The 22181-nt window shown below is 36.4% G+C and overlaps 1 long non-coding RNA gene across 1 annotated transcript in view; it reads left to right on the top strand.

Moving 5' to 3' along the window:
• The first annotated feature begins 5248 nt into the window (after positions 1-5248).
• The window catches only part of LOC131328773 (uncharacterized), a 34224-nt gene continuing 17291 nt past the window's right edge, over positions 5249-22181 (top strand). Inside the window, exons 1-17 of the long non-coding RNA XR_009200500.1 lie at positions 5249-6503; positions 8221-8575; positions 10495-10705; positions 11127-11314; positions 11818-14014; positions 14232-14276; positions 15011-15096; positions 16510-16577; positions 16657-16756; positions 16847-17023; positions 17476-17566; positions 17738-17803; positions 17909-18008; positions 18103-18177; positions 19275-19334; positions 20268-20356; positions 21888-22127. This is a non-coding gene — a long non-coding RNA (uncharacterized LOC131328773). The remainder of the gene's footprint in view (positions 6504-8220; positions 8576-10494; positions 10706-11126; positions 11315-11817; positions 14015-14231; positions 14277-15010; positions 15097-16509; positions 16578-16656; positions 16757-16846; positions 17024-17475; positions 17567-17737; positions 17804-17908; positions 18009-18102; positions 18178-19274; positions 19335-20267; positions 20357-21887; positions 22128-22181) is intronic.

Genomic DNA, 22181 nt, shown 5'->3' with positions numbered 1-22181 from the left:
AACAAAAAAGGAATACTTAATCACTCTTTTTTTTTACCAAATCTCTCTCTCTCCCCCCAAAATTGGTTCGGATACTTTGTGAAAATGAAAAAGTTTATGTGAATTATGAGGCAAATGCATTCATGCACGGGAATTAATAGGGGAGTATAAAATTTATGTTGAAAGTGCCTTAGGCATGGGCAATCCGCTATTATGTATTAAGATTAATCAATTTATGTTGGTTAAAACTATATTGCTTATGCCATGGACTAGAACAACTGCATGTGTTGCTTTTATGCTTGTAGGTTTATTGTGGTCATACTTGATTTCTTTAGCTATGGGTTATATTTTATGCACTGTTTTTGTATGTGACTTATTTTATTGGAATTATTGAGAGAATAGTGGAGTTTATAAGGGAAAGAAGACTAAAGTTTTGGAGATCGAAATAAAGAAAGCTTTTTGTCGAACTAATTTAATGACCTTGCTGAGATTTCTAATTCAATTCGTAATTAACAAAATATAGAACTTTGGATAATTGTATTGTGTTTGAACCTTCGCATAATTTCTCTTACATGTGGCTGGTGAAAGACCAAATTGGCACGCCAGGACATACGTATCATGTCCTTGGTGCAGTTGGTCTTCCCCCACTTAGGACAGAACTTGGATATATTTTATTTTTCAAAAGGTAATTATAGAACATAGTTCATTCATTGAACCTCCTTTATTTTTTTTGGTACTTCGGAATATTATTGAACCTCCTTTATTCATTATGTCTATCTCTATTCTTAGAATCACTGCTACTCTTTGGTTTATCCGAAAAAACATCCATGATCTCTCAGTATTCAAAAGATTTTTATCATTTCAAATACTTCAAATACTCAAGAACCAGCAGATAAAAAGTCATGATGATGCTTCCCATGAGCATATGTTGTGCCCATGTGGCAATTACGTCTACAAGGGCACCAAATTGAACTTCCTCAAAGAAGACGTTCTCAGCGAGGTATCTATATGTACACATATGTGCTTGTGTTGATATATCGTCATTTATATGTATGAATTGTATTTATCTTTGATTATGTACGTAATTGGTAAAGTCTATGGTATTCCTTGAAGATACTGGCTTCAGTTACGTTTATCTGATTTTATTTAGGCAATTTGGGCATTACAAGTGGCGTCGCTTGAAATTCTTAGCAGAGTATCTAACCAAACCGAGCCTTGTGTCCCATCAATTGGGATAGGCTACATAAATCCTATTTTTCTCTATCGAGGGCTACCTATTCACTTAGATTTAGTAAGTCCTAATCTTTTCATATCACGGCATCCATATTAGTGAGGCACCTATTAAACACAGTTTCATTAAAAAAAGAGTTTTCAATAAGAACACAATCAATATGTCCTTATTGTTTGTCTTGTTTATTTATTAAATTTTTTTAGAGGAAAAAAGCATTTTTTTGTGAGCTTTTTGGATATTTATCTTACTGTAATTGTTTTTTTTTTTTTAATGTTTCAGATGAGGAAGATTTAAAAAATAGCAAAATTGGCACATTTGAAAAAAGGACCAATAAATAAGTACTATGCAAACAACCCCATATTATTGTAGTCATGACAAAACAATGCTTTTCTTGTGTTATCATTGAATTCCATGATTGGTTTACCAATTGCCTAAGTATTGCAAAGATTGTGCAATTGCCTGAGAAAGTTGTTCCTACTATGCCCTTGTGGCTGAGCAAGTGTTAAATATAGTAGTAAAACTAACAATTGAGTTGGGATCTCCTTCGTTGTTGTTTGTTGAATTATATTGTTGTTTTCATTCATCCCATGGCACTTATATATTGCGCCAATTGTAGATGTCTCGAATTGAGGTTGAAGTATTCTCACTGTTAGAATTCGGAAGAAGTACTATCACTATCTTGTAGTTTTGTGACCATTAATATGTGGCCTTCTATGCTTAGATGAGAGATGCTTGAATGTCTCACTAGCTAACTAAAATGTTGAAATTGTTTGCGAACATACTTGGGAATCCAAATTTTCAAGTTTTATTTTAAATGCGCGAAGTTTTCTGTAGAGTTACAATAAAGACAGACCCGCAAAATTCAGACTATGTTGTCGAGGCAGGAGCAACGTGGAATTTCGAACCGTGGCATGCAGAGGATAAGGTATTGAGTTTACTTGTTTTCATACGGGATGGTTGTTTATTTTTTGGATATCCTTTGTTGCAAAGTTGATTTTGGGTGCTTATACAACTTGTATGTTCCATATGTCAGGAAGCAGATAGTGAAAAACTTAAAAGATAAAAGGAAGAAATAAGAGATGCAATGAAATCCTTGGAGAGTAAACCTTTGCACTCAAAAAAGAGAGATGGACATCCTTGCTGCTGTGGATGAAGTGATGATACTTTTAATAAATTTGGACAATTGATGGTAGAGATGGATGACTTAGATCGTGCACTACACATCTGTAGTGCACCGTTGCACTACAACATCTGCACTACAAGATCCTCGATTTGTTAAATTTAGAGCATTGATTTAAACCTATCTCATTTTCCGGTGCAAGAAAATGACTTAGACAATATGACAAGTTTGACAATTATGAAAGTTGATGTTAAATTAAAACTGCATTGCCAAAACTTAGTATTGAAGTTAGGGTGAGATTGAAGAGGTTTTTATCATTCTTAATGTCAATTTCTAACTTAGAATTTGGGGCATTTTGAATTTTTTCATTTGAATAGTGTACTGTCGGGTAAGGGGGTGAAGGGGTTGTTTCTTTTAATTTTTTTTTTGGGCTTTTTGGCATCTTATCCTTATTTAAAAAATAATCACGTTTATTAATTTTGTGCCAAACTCGGGCTTTTTGGCTTTTATCTTGAATATTCCAAAAAGCAGTCATCTTCTTATGAGGAATCCCTTACTTAGCTTAAGTGCGGACCTCATAGATCAGAATGTGATTTTAAGGGTCTCCGCGAGAAATTAGCAAAACATATGACCGGGAAGTACTTCATCTGAGCAGTTTTCATTGAATGTTCCAATAAAAACTGCTCAAAACAAGCATTTTCCGGCCATATTTTTTGCTAATTTCTTGTGGAGACTCATAAAATCACATTCTGCACATATTGAACAGTTCAAATCATCAAAATTCGATCAGGAAAGGGAGGTTCGCCCTCACTTAAGGTTCTCACAAGAAGAGAATTGTTCTGAAAAATATTTGGGTAAAAGTTAAAAATTTTGCTTTTTTGATTTCTCACGTCGAGACGAATTAATAATTCACAAAAGTTTGACACAAGACTAATAAAAAACATGAAAAAAATTGAATAAGAAAAATTCAAACCCCCCCCCCCCCCAAAAAAAAAAAAAAAAAAAAAACCTTAAAAAAAAGCTAAGAGAAACAACACTAATTAATTGTCCAAACAAATTGTAAATGAACCGCATGACAAAAAGGCATTGGCTTCAAAAAGATAGACTTTTTCCCGGATTCATTAAATTAACCTTTGGGTAGCCTTCCACTTTGGACTGTAATGATGGTTTGAAATCAACGAGATCGAATCCTCTCTCCATATAATCAGAGTCGTTCTGACTTGTATTATTGACTAAAAAAATTTACTCAATACTATCAACTTCTGAGCACATATTCTCGAATTGAACAAGTTCATTCCATTCAAGTTTGTTAATTTATTCTATTTCAAGGTAAATTCAAGTTTGTTAATTTATTCTATTCAAGGTAAACGTGTTGTGAAAGTTTACTTCTAAACAATTAATTTTGAAATAAACAGTTTCAAAAAAATATTTGAATCTACTTTATTATAAGATAAAATAAGTTCAGAAAATTAATTATTAATACAATTTGTGACATCATTAATTTTTTTGACAAGCTATAGAAATTGTATTATTACTGATTTCATCATCATTTAAATAAACACAAAAAAGACTCACGAAGTGGCCCTTTGAAATCGTATAATCCCGGTAAAAACAAAATCCGAGAGAATTTGAGGGTTCCGAATCTCCTATGAGGATTTTATTTTGTTATGGGCTTGACAACACATCAATGGTAAGATCTAAATGATCCACAATAGCCTTCTCTATTTTTCAAGCAAAACGATACCGTTTTACTTGATAAAAATCTAACGGAGACTTCAGCCGTTTTCTTCTTATGTGATCCTCTATTACGACGTTTCTTCTTCCTTGTTTTGTTGAAAGCAAAGAAACCCTTCTCAGATCTCACGTACTCTTCCAACAAGGCTGAACAATCACCTCTTCCTCAAGCCATTGCCGACGGTGACGAGGTGGGAGGTTGATCTAACCATCCCTCATTACTTTTTTTCTCATCCATCTCCTTTCTGATGTTATTGAGATCTAAATGTTAGGGTTTTGAATTTTTGCAACCATCACTTGATTTGTGTGCATGTGAGGTTCAATAATATTACGTTTGGTGAGTTTTTTTTTGGATGATTTTAATAGTATATAACAGGTAATGCTCTATATATTGTTTAGTTATTATTGAGTGATTTTTTTAAAGTTCTTCTACCAGTTGGGGTATGTGTAAAATATTTGACTCATAGAGTAGTAACATTATTGAGTGATTTTTTTTTTAAAGTTCTCCTACAGGTTGGGGTATGTGTAAAATATTTTTGAGTCAATTATTTTTTTTTCAAAATATTTGGGTAAAAGTCTATTACTTTTTTCGATTCTTCTCGATGAGACAAACCAATAATTCAAAAGAAGTTTGACTTACAACTAAGGAATGAATTTTTTTTTGAATAAAAGACAAAAAACTAAAAAGCTACTTAAAAAAAAAAAAACTAATGTTGTCGGTGTTGCCACACCTAATAGAAACAAGCAAGACTTGGTGAGTCGGCATGACACGGTAAGTCAGTGACAATTAAAAATTAAAATGGACATATTATAAAAGTAAACAAAAAAAAAAGAGAGAACACAATATATATGAGAAGATAATTACTTCAGGAACTATCAAAAGAGAAAGGTTAGTCTTCAAGTCTAACGAAATATTATTGGAGTATTTCCCATAACCTTACTTTCACTCTTTTACCCTCTTTTACAAGAGTATATCTCTGTGATTTTTTGAATATTGAAGACCAAGAACAGTGGCCTCTATTCATAGTTGAAGTCTTAGGGGCCTAACTCGTAATTACACAATCTTCGGAGGGCTAAAGTGCAAATGGCATTTAATCCCACCTCTTACTTCGGCGACTTCTGGCACTTTGATTTTGCATTAATTGGGATTTCAATCACAACACAAAAGATCCACACGATCTCTCGTACTTATAAACGCCTAGACTCTCGCTCCCTTGCAATTCCACCGCGCGCTCCCTCTCTCTCTCTCTCTCTCTCTCTCTCTACAATGTCGTTTCTCCAGTTCTTCACCGCTCCTGGATTTCTTTTTCAAATTTCAAAACCCTCATTCTCTCTCCCCTCACCCTCTCTCTTGACGTCTTCCTGCGATTCCTCCTTTGAGTGCAGGCCAGGCCTTCGTAGATTGAGGGCACTCGGCCGAGTTCGTCGATCAGAAAATTACAGTGGAGAGAGAGAGAGAGAGAGAGAGAGAGAGAGAGAGAGAGAGAGAGAGAGAGAGAGAGAGAGAGAGAGAGGCGTGAATGGAGGATCCCTATTGGAGATACGGTGCTTCTGCAGATAGAGGTTCTAATTCTTTTGCCCTAACCCTAACTCTTTCTTCGTTTCTCTTATCTCCCGCACGAATTTTGATACTCGAAAATATTTCAATGTCACGTCTGATTCAGATAGAGGTTCTAATTTTGATACTCGAAAATTCGTACTCCCCCACGAATTTTGTACGTTCACGGTTTATAGGCACGTTTGAACTCGGACCAGGAGATCTTTACTTTATTCCAGTGGTGTGTATAGTGTTACGTGGACAAGAAGTGGTGATATTTTGAAGAACTTGTAGAATTTTTACTTAGAGTACTTTTGAAGGCTGGGGGGACAGCGGCTCCCGCTTGCTGTCACCTCCGTCCGCCCTGCGATTGCATATGCGACTGAAATTTGTTTTTGTGATGAATGTGTGGCTTTAATTATAACCAATTCAGTACTTAAAATTGAACATATTGAATGATAAGTGATTAAGTAAGTTTGATCTTACTATTTGCTTATGTTTTTCTTTTGTGTTTCGTGGCAAAGGTGAACGAGAGCTATATTTCTGTCCATTTAGTGTAAAAATATGTTCACCCCTTCCCTTTTTGCTTTTTGTTTTGATTATTGCATACCACTATCGAGGGAGGCGGCGATAGTGGTGCTGTTGAGGTACCGGCAGCTGTCACCGAGCACGAGGAGGCTGTCAACTTCGCCGGGGAGGAGGTTGTCAGGTGGGATTAGGGTTTTGCCGGCGAGCATAGCTGCCGTAATTCGAAGGTTTCGGAGGCACTTGCGGGGTCGGGGAAGGGGAGTAGGAAGAATTGGGGTGAGTTACCGGTGGAGTCGGTCGCGGCCTCTCTTGAGGTGAAAGAGAAGGGTTCTGCCAAAAACTAGCTGGATTAGCAAGCTATTTTGCGAACTCAGGTAATTTGATCAGCACTTGTTCTTTCTTTTCTTGTTTCGTTATTTTTTGATCAGCATTTGTTGTTTGTCTGTGATGTTTTGTACTTCTTGAGATATAAGATTTTTGGAGAGAAGGGCTTAGTTTTGTAGCACTATAGTGGTTTTGGAGCACTGTAATAGTTTTGAGAACAATTGAGGAGGACAAAAATTAGTCCCCTGTACTCTACTAGAATGTTATTCTGCAATTTCTCCCAAATACCCAGAACCCCAAAACAGAAACATCCCAAATGTGAAAATTCGGCTCCCAAACACCCCCTTAGGCCACCATATATGATTTCATTTATTATTCAGTGGACCCCACATGTTCTCTTCTAAATTCATAATTCATGTTTTCCAATCCTCCCCTAAATAATAGTCTTATTATTCTTGTGGAGTGTGTTACATGGACCAGGGGTGTTGGGCACGGTAACATGTCTAAGCAATTCATCTCAATCATGTTTCCAAGTACATCGAATACATGTCAAACTCTCCATATTTGTTTATCTTCTTAGTTCTATGTTATGAAAGAGATATCAAAATAAATTATAACCAATTTTTCTCCTTGATTGACGAAAGCTTGGCTTTGGGTTGCGTGTATGTCGGTCTTTTTGTCGCTTTTGGTGGTGGGCCATAAGTCATAACCACTGTTACATCTATTTCCAAATTACTAACAGGTTTTCTTACTTTTAGGGTTTTCCCTCTGTATCCCGTTTTTTTGTTGGTATTTTGTCTTTCCTTTGCAAATCGGATTTCTCGTAAAAGCAGTTTGTTATCTCAGAAACAATTTTCTGTGTCTTGCATCTTCTGTGATTTATTTCTTTCCCTTTTCAATCATGTGCGAGCTTGATTTCGGTTGGAATAATGTGTTATTGTCATACAACATTGGATTTATTGTCTTTCATGATTAAATGACCAATTTGGAGAAGATTTATTGAATTCAGTAGGATGGAGTTTTATTTGCCTCCATCTCATGTCTCATTTTCCTGTAGTTAGAATGCATTAACTTTTAACTACTTTTCGAATATTTTGACTTCCCTTTATTTCCCCCTCAAAACAGAATAGCATGACATTGAGAACAAGAAGGCAATTTTTAGAAAATGCAGGACATAACACGCCTAGGATGTTATGTATTAAAATTTTAGAAATTATTAATTATATGCATAAGTATGAATAGTTTTTATGCAAAGGTAATGTGAAATGATGAGGTCTAACTGTTTTAGATACCATTCATGTAGTAATTGCATTCTGAGTGACAAAATCTATAGTGGAACATTGTAAAACATATGAAATATTCATCTTATAGATGATTTAAAATGCATAATATTGGTTTCTTGTCTTCCAAAGATGCAGAACATTCTTGCTATAAAAATAGATTACATAGGTCGTGTGTGGAGGGCTCAGTAAATGTTGTGAAGTGTCCACTAATTTTTGGTCAAATATGTCCAAGGTGACACTTGACACTCCTTAAGCATTAGTGTGTCTTAGCCTGGCAATGATAGATTTTTTATCTTGGTGGAGATTTTTCTAATCTTGTATGTCACCTAAATGCATTTAATTATCTTCACTCTAGGCAAATTCTTTTTTTATTGATGTGCGGAAAATGTTTTTTTTTTTGGGTAAGTGATGTGCGGAAAATGTTACAATGTTTTATGGCTATATTGGTTTCTTTCTCTCATTGCAATTTTGATGTGATAAATAGGAGGCTTGGAACAAGTTTCAGAGGAACTCTTTTGAATTTTGCCCTGGTCCTTTTACTTAATTTGAAGAGGAGAAAATTTTCGAGCTCTTCCAGCCGACATATTTTTCTCTGCTGCTACCGTGTGCAAGCTTCTTACCAGGTTGCCTTCTCTTTCAGTTCTAACAGTCGTGTACAAAAGTCTTACCAGGTTGCAGAGAGGAGTAAAGGTTGCATTACTTCGTTGTCTTTCTTTAGTTTCAGATTCAGATGTCTCTCTTCTTTTTCGTCTGACATGTTTTCCAGTTCTTTGTCGTGGATTTCCTGTGAATCAATATAGCTAGGGCTTATCTTCTGTTCGAATCATTCCGATAGGCAGGTATTTTTTTTGTGTTTCTTTATTTTCCATAATTTTGTTTGCAAATAGGACTTTGCGTTTAGGGTTTTCCAGGTATTCGTTTTTGTGTTTGTTTATTTTCCATAGTTGTGTTTGAAAATAGGGTTTGGGTTTAGGGTTTTCACCTGTGATAATCGTTTCAGGTGTGTGTTGATTTCCGCATTTGGTATGATGTTTTGATGTTTGCATTGGTTCTTTTGGTCATCATTTTTTATTTTTAGGGGTGATACCGGTCCGGTTTTGACCGGTTTTGGCATATTTTTCGGTCGAAACCGGTTATCCGGTTTGGAATAAATGGAAACCGGAACCGGTCAACCGGAACCGGTCAAAATAATCCGGTCCGGTTCCGGTCTGGTCTATCCGGTTTCGGTTCGGATTTTCAGTTTATCCGGTTTCAAGACAGACAGAGAGAAAATCTGCACCATCCCATCGGCATCAACCGCCGGCGCTGTCACCGAGCTCCTTCTCAGACCAGATCTGAGTTTGGGGTTTCAAACAAAACTAAAAGCAACAGACGTGGACGGGAAAAGGAAGGAAGGAGAGAGAGAGAGAGAGAGAGAGAGAGAGAGAGAGAGAGAGAGAGAGAGAGAGAGAGAGAGAGAGAGAGAGAGAGAGAGTCATCTTATAACATCGCCGCCCACTGCACTTCGCCATCGCCACCGAAGAAGGAGAAGAAGGAGAGAGTCGGTCGTACAAATCGCCATCCCCTGGACTTGGAGTGAAGTCGGCGGGGTGTGTGAGGAAAGAGGATGAAATCTGGATTAGTAATTGGGGTTTGTATTTATATATCTAGCTTATTTATGTAATAAATTTATTTTTTACACATAAAATTCACAACAACCTGTGTAGCACAGCGGTAAGTTGTGTTTGGCTGAAACCTGAGGTCTCAAGTTCGAGCCACACCTCTTGCAATATTTTGTATACATGTGTAATCCGGTCCGGTCTGGTTTAGACCAGTTTGTAATTCTCCAAAACCGGGACTGAACCGAAAATGAAAAATTTAAATATTTCAAACCGGACCGAACCGGTTTGAAATGAAAACCGGAAAATTAATCCGGTTCGGTCTGGTTTTTCCGGTTTTTAAAATCACCCCTAATCATTTTGGTTTAGGCATGTTGTTTTACTGCTTATGTTAGTTCAATTTTGTGTTCTATCTGGTGTTTTAAGATCCAAAAAAATGAGCTTCATAAGCAGAGAGACAATGTATTTTTGTAAGGGTGGTTGGCTTCTTTGCAGAACCATCACCAAATTAATAAAGAGAATAATTTTAGGTTCATGAACTGCCCATAAGCAGAGACAGAATTTTGTGTATATGTTTATGTGTGGATCCAGTTTGTTTTTTTATATGCTTTTTCTGTGTGCTTTAGTGTGTATTTAGTTATAGCGTTATGCATAGATTAGGTTTTGATGTGTTTTGTTGGAGACACATTTTGTTTCACAAAGGTTGGAAAATTAGGGTTTTGTTCTTATTGTCTTTGACAACCATCAGGATTTATCAAAAATTTGTTAATGGTTTTTGTTTGGACATTGGATTTTTGAAGAGGAAAGACTAGGTTTTGAAGTAAACATACTATGCCTAGCAGATAAAAAAAATTAGGAACATTGCCCTTTGTCATGACCAAGTGCGACCTAATGGTCCTAATCCTTTTAGAATGTGCTTGGATTTAACGCGTAAAGAAATCTTAATTCCTCTCTCTCTCTCAAATCCTGGGTGCGCCCTTGGGTTTTAGTTGTTTGGAGTTAAAGATCTTGACAAAAGAGAGTTGATGTCAATCTCTATCTAACTTTGGCGTTGCATACACTTCTCTGTCAGTGGGAATGCCATCAGCCATTGACTAGACTTCTCCATATCATAATAATATTTGTGTATTCAAGCATTGCACTGAGACTCTATATCGTAGGTCTCCTGCCACTTCTTTCGATGGACCAAAGAAATCGCATATGCAGAGTACTATGAAAGAGCCCTCACGAATGGTATACTGGGCATCCAAAGGGGAAGAGAGCCCGGAGTGATGATCTACATGCTCCCACTAGGCCGTGGCGTTTCCAAAGCCATAAGTTACCGTGGATGGGGAACGAAGTTTGATTCCTTTTGGTGCTGCTATGGGACATGTTTGGACCTGAAACCTCAATATTTCTTCAAAATGTGTTCTACTTTTCCTTCTCATTTTCCACGGGAAAAAATCCCCAACATGGTTATTTTGTAAATAAATTCATAATATGCATAAACCTTTTGACTTCATCATGCAATGTTAGATTCCATATTCTGTTATAGAAAAATATTTACTAGCTTCCTTGGTGGTTTGTTTTGATTGAGGACACTTTATTAGCCTGCTATCCACCTCTCACTCATGTCCTTGTTTCTTATTCAGGTGTGGTATTGATTCTTTTAGTTAACCTGCTATTGGATATTTTCTTCTTTTGCTAATGGTTACTTGTGCATCTTATTTTGTACGTACTTTTTTCCCCTCTTCTTCTTCTTCTTCTTCTTCTTCTTCTTTTGGTCTGACAATGTTATTCCCGACTTGTCTAGGAATTGAGTTATTCTCAAAGTTGGGAGATTCAATAGACTTTGAAGAATAGGGCAAAGTTCCAGGGATTTACATCACCCAGTTCATATTGACCTCACAATCTGGGCAAATTCTTCTAAAGCAGAAAGTAGAACCTCCTGTTGTGTGGAATTCTCTCTTTCAAGTGTTCTTGACAATTCTGTCGGAGGAGGTAAATTCTACAGGTTGTAATTTTTTTTGTTGGTAAGCTAAACCTCAAGTACCAGAATGATAAGACAAAAGGAGGAGCTAGTGTGTTTTTTGGGGACACTCACGAGAGTAGTTATTTTGAATAAGCATGATGTGAATTTCAAAGTGGATATATGAAAATAAAATTGTAACAAAACATATGTTAAATCAAATGCACAGCTTAAGTCACTTGGTAAGAGAGTTGATAAGGTGATTATTATTTATTACTCTAAACAGAACTAGCTGGAATAAAAAAGACCAATATGTTACAATGTTCTTCAAGATGGTGCTTGTCCCAACAAGAAAGACTGAAAGAGGAGACAAAAAGTTGTATATCAGAAGCTTGCATTCTTTATAGCATGGATCCTCATGGGATTAATAAGATTCCAAGCCTTTAGTTTCTGCAACCATAAGGAGCATTCTAAGATCCTATTTGGAGTTAAATTTAGTAATTTTATTAGTTCAAGCGCTTGGTCCATGATGCAGGAAGGGTCCGGTCTGCAAGCTACCTTGCATTTTCGTGTACCACTGTGGTCATTATTGAATGGTGCAAAGGCGGTATTAAATTGTCAGGATTTGTCTCCACCAAATCCAGGTCTGAACATTGTTTTCTCTTTTCCACATCCTTACTGAATTATGTCCTGCTGTTTAAACATATCGTTTCTGCATCGTTTATCTTCTACTCTTCTGGTTTCTGACAAGTCATAACAGTTTTTTGGAAGGCCTCGGTGTTCACTTGTCTATGTATTTATGCTCTATGTTTTGACTTTTTGAAACTGATTCAATTGATAAAAAAGCCTCAACTCGGTAAAATGGCCTCCCAACAAGACGTTTCAAGTTCACCTACTCATTTTGTCAGTTTTAATCTTACTATAACGTTGGTAACTCTACCATGTTTCACATTTCTATGTAGAATTGAAGACGCTAGAGACAAATATTCTATAATAGCTCAAAAGCAAAATTATTAAATTAAAGACTTTAAGATCTATATTTAAACTCTTAAAGGCCTCACACTAAGATTGGGCCGTCTCTGGTCTTGTGAGCCCTGCCGTTGCTGGAGAGGTGATGGTTGCTTATCACCCCCCCTCAAATGAGTGGGTGGACCACCAACCAGAAGCTTGGCTTGAAGTTCATGAAACTGTGGAATAGAGAGAGCCTTGGTAAGAACAATAGCAATGATCAGAGGAGGAGACACGGCCAGTGAAAAGTTATTTCCCAGCAACCTTTTCGCGAACAAAGTGGTAAATCTACTTCAATGTGTTCAAGCATGGAATACGGGGTTTGAAGGCAAGGAAATGGCAGACATTGTTGCGCCATAGCGTGGGAACAGGAGAGGAGAGATGCATATCCTTGAGCAGCATTAGGAACAGAAAGATTTTCTATTTAATTACAGTCATCAGCTAGAAAACTTCAACCTCTGAACTCTCTCTGTACTTTTGCACTCAATCTGATGTTTTTCTTGTGATCTTGCATACAAGTGCTTTAACAATTTGCATTGCTGGAGTTGTCAAGGATCGGGTGGGTGTCTTACTATCAGCACTTCTCTTTGCAGATATTCAAATATGATGATCATAAATCTGTTTGGTTATGGCATTGGTAATATACTTTTGTTTAGTTCACTTTAATTGGTCGTTAAATTTTTTGCGTTAGTTGTATAATTCATGTTTATGCCTTCACTATGTCCCCTTCATGTTGCCCACTTGCCCTCGTTACAATAAATAAAACGGATTGTCCACATTAGTTCACTCCAGGTTATACCAGAAATTTGAGCATGTCATACTCTTACTGTCTTACAACTGCCATTACATTGGTCATCATCGATTGCATTGTTGATAAATATTCCTGCAATAGCTTAGATGTAATGAAGTTCCGTCTTCTTGATGTGGGATGTTCACACATCGGGAAATCCCTGTCCCCTGTTTCACCATTGGTTGTGCCGTTTTCATATTTCCTCGTGCACAATGCTTATGACATTGTGTTATTTGGCTGTCGTGTTCCTCCTCTTCCAAATTACTCATTGTTCTATTTTTTATAAAGTTTTGCACTTTGATTCCGAAATTGACCAATTGCACGATCCTGATGACTATGAGAACCCTGGGGCAGAAATGAAACCACATGCTGTCTACCATTAGTACTTGAGCATGTTCTGTATGGTGTTGGCTTCTTGAAAATTCTAAATGAAAAAAAATGAAAGGAGAGGAGAGGCAAAAAAATTTCATTCAGTTCCCTTTCCAGAAATCCATAATTGGAAGAAATCTTAAAGGATGATAATTTCCAATTTGTTTGTTAAGTAGGTCTTCTTAAAATAGGAATTAAGGCTACAATATCCTCCCAAAAGCAGTTAATAGTTTATTACTGGTATGGGTGTCTGTGGAATCTCCTTCTCATGGGGTGGTTTGAATTTTGAAACTTGTGCCTGTATGAATCTTTATTGTGTTGAATGTATTGTGTGGCTGTTACTGTAACTGCACTTAGATGTTTATTTTCCTTGGGCAGAAGAAACTGTTTGTTCTTTTATGCAGCCACTGAAGTTGTAGCTGCAGCTGTGTGTAACAACCACAAGTTAAAAAAGGAAGCCACTTGAGGCACTTCCAATGAGTCTCGACATACTGAATCTATAACATTTACTTCATCATCAACCACTGAGAAATCGATTAATGGAACCGGTCTCACGTTTTTTGAGGTATGCAACTAAACATGCTTGTATACTCGTTTTCGGCTCTTCAGCTCGTAAACAGAATTTTCCTGGAAATTCTGGCTCATTAGAGTTGTTCGGCTTGGCTCTTCCCTCAAGGGTGGAAGGAGTTTGAAGGGTCGTGTGGCATTCATTCTACTTACGAGAAGTCATCGCGTATGCAGAATTTGTCTGATCCTTTTCTTCTTTCTGTTGATTGTTGCAGCTGCTTCGACTTGGGGAGGGTTTCAGAAACAACACAGGCAGTTGTGTAAGTGATTTGTAAAGTTGAGAATACTCCACGTTAGTTTGCCTTGTAAAAGTTACACAGTTATTGAATTAGTTCGTTTTAAGAGAGAACACTTAAACGAGATGGAATTGTTTATGTGAAATTAATTGCTAAGCTTCCAGTGATCAAATTCCATAAACTTGCACATTTTGGCAACTTGAAGTGTCTTTCATGGTATATGACAATGAGTCAGGGCTCCTCCACTAATTCTTGCTTTTTATTTGACTATTATGTCTTACATTAGTTACTTTACTGTTAATCCTAGAATATTGAATGACCCATCCCTTCACTTATTCTTGCTTTTTGTTTGGCTTGTTTACAAATGATTGCCCGTTCACGGTTGGACAATGTTATTTGCTTCAGCTTGTAACTGTAATTATGTCTAAAACTGTGTTTGCAACTTCGAATGTGTACTTAAAAATCTTTGATCTACCGGCCGCAATAATACCCCGAAAAAATAATGGGTACAACCTAATTGTGCGAAGCACGTAGCCTTGCCCCTAGTATATATGGGGTTATCTTTTGAAGTTTCACATAATGCAGGACATGCATTATGTGATTTCTTTATTATGTGATGGGTGATAATAAGTTTTACTGCCCCTTCACGATTTATTTTGTACTTGCCTGTGACTGATATAATAGGAGTACTTTCGTTGCCATTTTTCAGTTACCAACACAAGTTTATGTTAGTAATAGTCTCACAATCATCTTGGCAGGTACCAAATATGGTTGGATTTGCTGACTGGATTGATTGAACGAAACAAAAGAAAATTCGTGTAACCGGGTAATGTAGCTTGCTGTGGTAATTAAAGTTCTGTTCTTATTCTCTCTTATGTGGGTCCTTCTGATGGATTTATCTTCGCTTTGATCCTAGTGTTGAGTTTATTAGTATGTAACATTGAGCAGGGATGGAACTGTGCTTTTATTTTTGTTACATTTTCAGAACTAGCTTTATGCCATTTTTTTTGTTCATGATGAGGTTCATTGGGGAAACTGATGAGAGAATATTACTTCAGTTTTCAGCCACAAAACTTCTTAACTTTCACTCAGGCCTCGTTTGATTTGCGGATTAACTGCCTGGGACAGGACTAAATGTAATCCTGAGTTATCCCACGTTTGGTTCCCATAATGACTGTTGGGATTATTAATCCCAGGGTTAATTTTATCCTTATATGGGGGGTACTAAATAATCCTAGGGGGGGGAGGTGGGATTACGTAGGATTAACAAATAAGGAATTGTTTTCAAAAATATTTCGATGATATTGAGATTGATTTCAAAAAGTATTTTCAGAATTATTTTCTTTAATATTAATTTCAGAAATTGTTTGGAAAAAACTTTTTTTTAAAAATATATATTTTTAAAACTTTTTTATTTTTCAAAAATATTTTACAAAAACTTAAAAAAAAAAAAAACTTTCAAAAAAAGTTTCAAAAACTATTTTTTTTTCTTTCAGAAAATCGATTTTCAACTTTTTTGAGAAATTTGTTTATTTTTTTTCAAAAATTAGTTAAAAAAAAAAAAAAACTTTTCCCAAATTGTTTTGTAATGAAAATGTTTCACAAAATTATTTGTTTTAAAATGTTTCTTCTTCAAAAGTTTCTTTTTATGAAAAATGTTTTTGAATTTAAAAAAAAAAAATCCTATTCCTTATTCCATAATTAATCCCACGCGAATCAAACATGGAATTGGGTGAAATTAGGGATGAAATTAATCCAGGACAAATAATCCAAGGACTATTAATCCCAAGACTGTTTGTCCCATCAAACGAGGCCTCAATGTATTGGAAATAATAAAATAGAGGGGAAAATAAGTACTCTACTCCAAGCTGTGTTTTATATTTTTCGTCAAGCTACCACCATGTAATCCGGAGTTTAAAAAGGATACGGGTTAAGTCTCCTGTAAGCTTAGACGAAGTTCCAAGGTGAGATACTTATACTTGAGTTACATGATTTTCCTTTATAAAAGTAGCATGATTTATGTTGAGAAAAGATTATGATTTTATTTAAGATATGCCATGGAAAAAGATATGATAAATTTTTCATGTTAGAGCCTAGAAACACGTTAGACAAATGGTGATGACGTTGTAAAGTTTAAGGTTAGAAAATGAAAGCGGTCAGACAAAGGTGATGGCCTATTGATGCATCCAGACAGTTGTCTCGTATGTTTGCCACCATCTCACCCCATTCACGGATCTGAGCTCTTTATCACTATCAGAAATGCAGGTTGAAAGAGGAACCTTTGACCTTTGGTGCTTTTTGTGTCTTAAAGCATCTACTTTCCAGGTTTCTGTCCTCTCGCCATTTGTTTGCTATTGATCTCCTTAGATGTCCTATATCAACTAACTTTGTTTACTGTGTGGAGGTTGTCTGAAGCTTGGCATAGTAAAAGGCCTTCACTTGTTGAAGCTGTAAGGTTGTTGCTAGATGAAAAAAATTTGGCTGTCCGTAAAGCTCTTTCAGAGGTATGCTATGATCTTTCAAGTCGTTGCATATGGAATGGCACTTGATAAAGACTAGGTTATTAATTTCTGATTCTTGTTGCTTTTGTGTAGTTGATTGTTGTCATGGCTTCGCATTGTTACTTGGTCGGTCCATTCGGGGAGTTGTTTGTTGAATATCTTGTGCGCCACTGTGCTATATAAGATAAGGACAGAAATGATTTGAAAAGGTCAAAGGAAGCCGTTAGGCTAGCTGGCACATATTATGTTCTCCCTTACAAGAGATATGGGGTTAAGACTTGACTTTAAAAATGGAATCATTGGTTGACTATTGGTTTTCGTTTGCTATAGACTATTCGAAGTTTGTTACATTGTTCAGATAGTTTTGCAAAGGAGAACAATCAACTTATATTGCCGTGAGGTAATTACAAGATGTACAAGGGAGATAGCAAAGAGCATACAATACCCTAAATATATGTCCACGTGTTCATAAAAAACTTGTTTAATTATTTAGTCATTATAAGGAAGACATTTTTAGCCCCCCTTACCCTTAACGGACTATTTTTGGCACAATCGATTTTTGACATGTTACCTTGGAATATGGATCTACAAATTCATGTATTTTGTTTCCAGAGGTGCTTTGAAACAATGTCCTTGAGTTTGATCCCTTTGAGTGTCATGATCATGATGTGAAAATAGTCATTTCTGATTCACTTCCTGTTAACAATCACTTTGATTCTCAGGTGAAGATTGGGGTGGTTTGTCCAATAGAGCTACGGAAAATTTGTGAAAAAAGGTCTACATCTAGTGACTATTACTGTTCTTGAAATGGAGGTACATTAGATATTTCCTCTATACCTGTTCAAGCAACTGTTCTTTCTGCTTATTCATTTTCATACTTCAATTTCTTGGTGATATTCCTTTTCTTTTCCTATATAGTCGTATTGGTGTCAAATTCAGAATATCAAACTCTGTGTAATCTCCATCTTACATTTGATTTTGCAGCATGTCGTCTGGCCTTTTCTATTGAAGATGATTATTCCATAGGTCTATGCTGGTGCAGGTTCCACGGTAAGACTTTTTGTGCATCTTTACTCTGTCTGTTTGTTGGATTGTACTTAGCATTGTTCCAATGTTTGTTGGTACAAGAGTACAAATGGCTTGCTGCTATTGCAGTTTTGCAGATGCATCTCTGAGTTGTGTAGACATAGATCTTCTTATATTAAGTACAATGCTTACTGAGTGTAAAGCTCGAGCTGATATTCCAAACCTTGAGGTTAGGTTTAATCTGGTGTAGTTGATATCCCAAATAACTGATTCTGGTTTCTACGTAGGAAATGGCAACATTGATATGTTTTCTTTACTTTCAGGAACTCTTTGCCCGGTTGGTGGTGCTCATGCATGATCCTCTTGCTCGGGAGCAGCAGGCCGCTCAGATTTTGACTGTCTTATCCTTGACCAGCGAAGGTTGATTTATCAAAATCTAGACATGTATCTCTTCCTTTTTGAACTCATGTGGTTCTCACTAGTGCTGCATTAGACTTAATTTCACTAGCTGAGGTTTACAATCGTTCTCACCCTTGATATTCAAATTAGAGGTTCATTTGTTATGCAAAGTCCTATTATAGTAACCGAGCATGGCTGTCAAATGCGTAAAACTCGAACCATGGTACATTGTGCGATGAACAAGCAAGAATTATAAGAAAAGAGATGTAAGCTGATAGCAATAACTCTCATCTCTCCTTATCAAAGAAAACGAAAACTTTTTCAATGTGATGATATCCATTCAACTGAAAATAAATAGGATGAAGGAAGTACTCCGGGCAAAATTGTAATGATTTGTGTTACCCTTTCTTGGGAGTTTGTGTATAAACTATATGAAATTATAAGGGATTCCTGCCACACTGGGCTCACCGTCTTCCTCACCCTCCTTCCATGCCATGGTGAGGCATGGGAAAAAAATATCTACGCTAACATCGAGTGGCAGGAAAATAATGTTTGGATAATCCTCCCTCAACAAATTATCAAAGTTCATGAATAATATCATGCGCCGTAGAATGCTATTTGGAGGGAACTTTTCTGGAAGGGATTTCTTGAATACCCGCTTCACCATAGCATTAATAATTTATGGGAAGACTGTACCGCGATTTGTCCATTTTTGGAAGGAATCCTAGTGCCTCTTGGTATCTGCCCTCCAGAATGCATCAATCAACTATCCTAAGAACCATCTGCGCACCAATGCTCATGCCATAGCCTAATTCTTTTAACCATTTTGTGCAACTTATTTGTCATTCTAGGAGAACCCTTTCAAATGCGTGAACTTACCGCATGCGATTATTAAACTGGGATTGGTATAACTGTTAAATAATCCTCCCTAAAGAGCCTTCCAAAAAACTATTTCTCTTGGAACGATTTCTTCAATGGAGCTTGATTGAACTCCTTTTTGTTAATTAAATCTCTGTTTATTATTTCCTTTGCATTGGATTGATGAATCATGAGTGGAATGTAAATCCACTCGATTGTTTTTCATGTCTATCTGCAGGTTTTGTGCTACCTTGCACCTCTCTGCCCAGAAAATATCAACTTGTTTTGGCAAGAGGAGGTAAACTATCATGGACTTGCTCTTAAGATCTATTATTCTTGGCTTTTGTTATGTGATTTGAATGAGTCATGCTATTACAAGTGAATGTATTAAGATACTTAACATGATTTCTGTAATATTTAATTTTAACAGAATTTTCAGGAGAACTAGAATGACAAATGCTTTTCCCAAGCAAATATTTTGATAAATAAGAAATTTTTTTTGAAAAGGCTTCAAGGGGTTGCTGCCCGTGTAGAGAATAAAGCGAGGAATAACCAAAGGGTAAAGTTGCGAAATATAGAAAATTGTAGTTAGAGAGAAAAGGTAGTTGATTACGTCAAGAGGCTTCCATAAATAAAATAGTTTATGGTTTCGTTGGCCCTTGCATTGGGTGGATGAATACAAAAGGGTATTGGTCTTATCGAGGGATCAAACTTCGAAAAACAACACATTTTTTGGGCTTCATTGGCCACGGAGGCGTTACAAGTTGTATTACCCTAGGAGCTAATTGTTGGAACAAAATAAGAGTAGACATGAAGAAATTGGTGCTTTCCAGACCTTGAGTTACTCTACTTGCTCTTTTATTCACTTTAGAAAGAAAGCGAATTCACCATTTCATTTGTGAAATTTCAAAATCTATGCTCTTGATAGGCAGGCAATGTTTCAGTATCAGGGAGGACTACTGTGCTGATTTGTACCTATATGATAACTTATGTGATTTTGTGTTCTACTTTTCGAATACATAGTAACTATTTGAATTACCATGGCGGAAATTCATGAATGTTCTACGCTTCTTGTAGTTTCGTGCAAATTTGCTCTTGGGTCAATAGTAGAGTTTGTAGTATCAAGTATCAATATCAATAGATGCTTCTTGTTGGAAAGAAATTGGGTTAACGTAGATCTTTTCAAGTGATTATGACTAGGATTCTAACTTCCTTGCTTTGTAAGCTCTAGATTCCAAAATGAAAGCCTATGTGAGTGACACTAAAGACCTAAAGTAGGATCCTTCATATCAAGAAACATGGGATGACATGATAATCCATGTAAGTTTATAAATCTTTCCCCATATTAGTAGTTTACCATGCATTCTTCCCCTTAGCTGTTTTGTTTGCAAACTTGGAAGGACTCCAACACTTTTCATTTATTGATTTCACCTTGTAAAACTCATGGTTGCAATTGAATCGTTTGGAAGGAATATTAGTGTTCACAAGATCCATAACACTTGTTATAGTATTATTTCAATGAGCTCATAAAATCAGAAGCGCCTATTTACCCTTCATGTACAAAAGTCATGGGTGGAGTGGGTTTGGAAAGATACGTGCGCTAATTTATGGCCTCTTAAGGCAATAGTGAAGAGGCAATGAACAAAATATTAGTTGGTGTTTTTTTTTGTGTTGGCGGCAAACTTATTATTTTGAATAAATGAATGCTGGGTGTACAATTGATAAAAGAAAAGATTTGTCTAGTACTTTATAATTGACAATTTTTTTCATGTACTCTTCGAACTTGTAGGATGATGAATATCCAAGTTTTATATAGTCTTGTTTTGGGCATCCTTTTTGTCTTGGTATGAAATGGTCTCGTTTGATTTGTAGCCCAATCCAATGTTTTAATCCGGAAAACAAACATGTCTTTGAGTAATTTTAATCGTGTGAAAAAGTTAGGAGGATGGAAAAGGGGACTTTCTTCAAGGGATTTGAATGGTCGAAAACAATTCTGCAGGGTGAAAAGATAGGTGGTTACGGGAAAAGAAAGGAGAATAGTTAGTCAAGCGGTGAATGAAAGGCTAAAGATTTGTAAGAGAATGATGATGTCCCTTGTCAGGCGGTTATATTTGAAGTACAACAAGAACTTGGATGAAAAGACAGATGAGATTGGAAGCTAGGGTGTGGTTGACGATCTAACTAAGCAATTTAATAAATTAGGGTGTGATTGACAAGATGAATTGATGTGTCTTTCAATTGGAGAGATAAGATCAAAAAGAAAATTGCTGTAAAGATGCAAAATTTACTATTTAGGACAAGGAGGATGTAATGCACGGGGCATGCATTACATAAATGGTCCGCTTTGGTCTAGCTCAGAGTTATAGACATTTCACAACAACGATGAAGGGACAAAGGAATAGTTATAAGAGACTTCGCCACACATTAGGCTGAACAATGCATTCCATGGTACATAGACTTGGTACTTTCACCTTGCCTCATTCTTCTTTGGCCCTAAGCTTTCATGGATCTTGGTCACCACAATCCACTTCACTTAGGACCATACGTATTCACTTTAGCTAGCCCACATGTTTGGCTAATTAGGTGGCTAGGCGGGATTGATTGGGGGTTAAATATGTAAATTTGCAAATCTAAGTGGTTAATTGTTGCGGTAATATACTATTATGGTTTTAGTGTAGTTTTAATTCATATATACTTATACACTATGCAGTATAAAACAATTTAAATCTAAATCTCGTACTGTCTGCTCGTTTCTGCTATGAACTGTCCCATCTGTTCTTTTGTGTCTATGTCGTCTCTTTCTTGTTTCTTGTCTTTTTCTTTGTTGTCTCTCGTCTATGTTTGTATGTAGTCACTATTTTTTGGGGAAGTGGGGGAAGGCGGTAGCGGAAGTGACGAAGAAGGCCGAGGATCCTGCTAGGGATATGTTGCAGCATTGTACTATGTACGGCGGACTCATCGATGCATGATTTAAGAGTCAAGACCATGGTGTTAAGTCAGCACCGCCTCACTCCGCCATAGAGAAAACCTTCGGCGGCAACCACATCTCCACCATCACTACTCAGTTCGGAATTTGGTTGTGTATGATCAGGTGAAAAGAATGCATCTTCCTTTTTGATTTTGATTTCTATTTTTGATGTTTGAT

The sequence above is a fragment of the Rhododendron vialii genome, chromosome 6a (genome assembly GCF_030253575.1).
Source record: "Rhododendron vialii isolate Sample 1 chromosome 6a, ASM3025357v1".
Lineage (NCBI taxonomy): Eukaryota > Viridiplantae > Streptophyta > Magnoliopsida > Ericales > Ericaceae > Rhododendron > Rhododendron vialii.
Note: the sequence above shows the minus strand (reverse complement) of the source record. Positions and strands in the feature narration are given on the sequence as shown.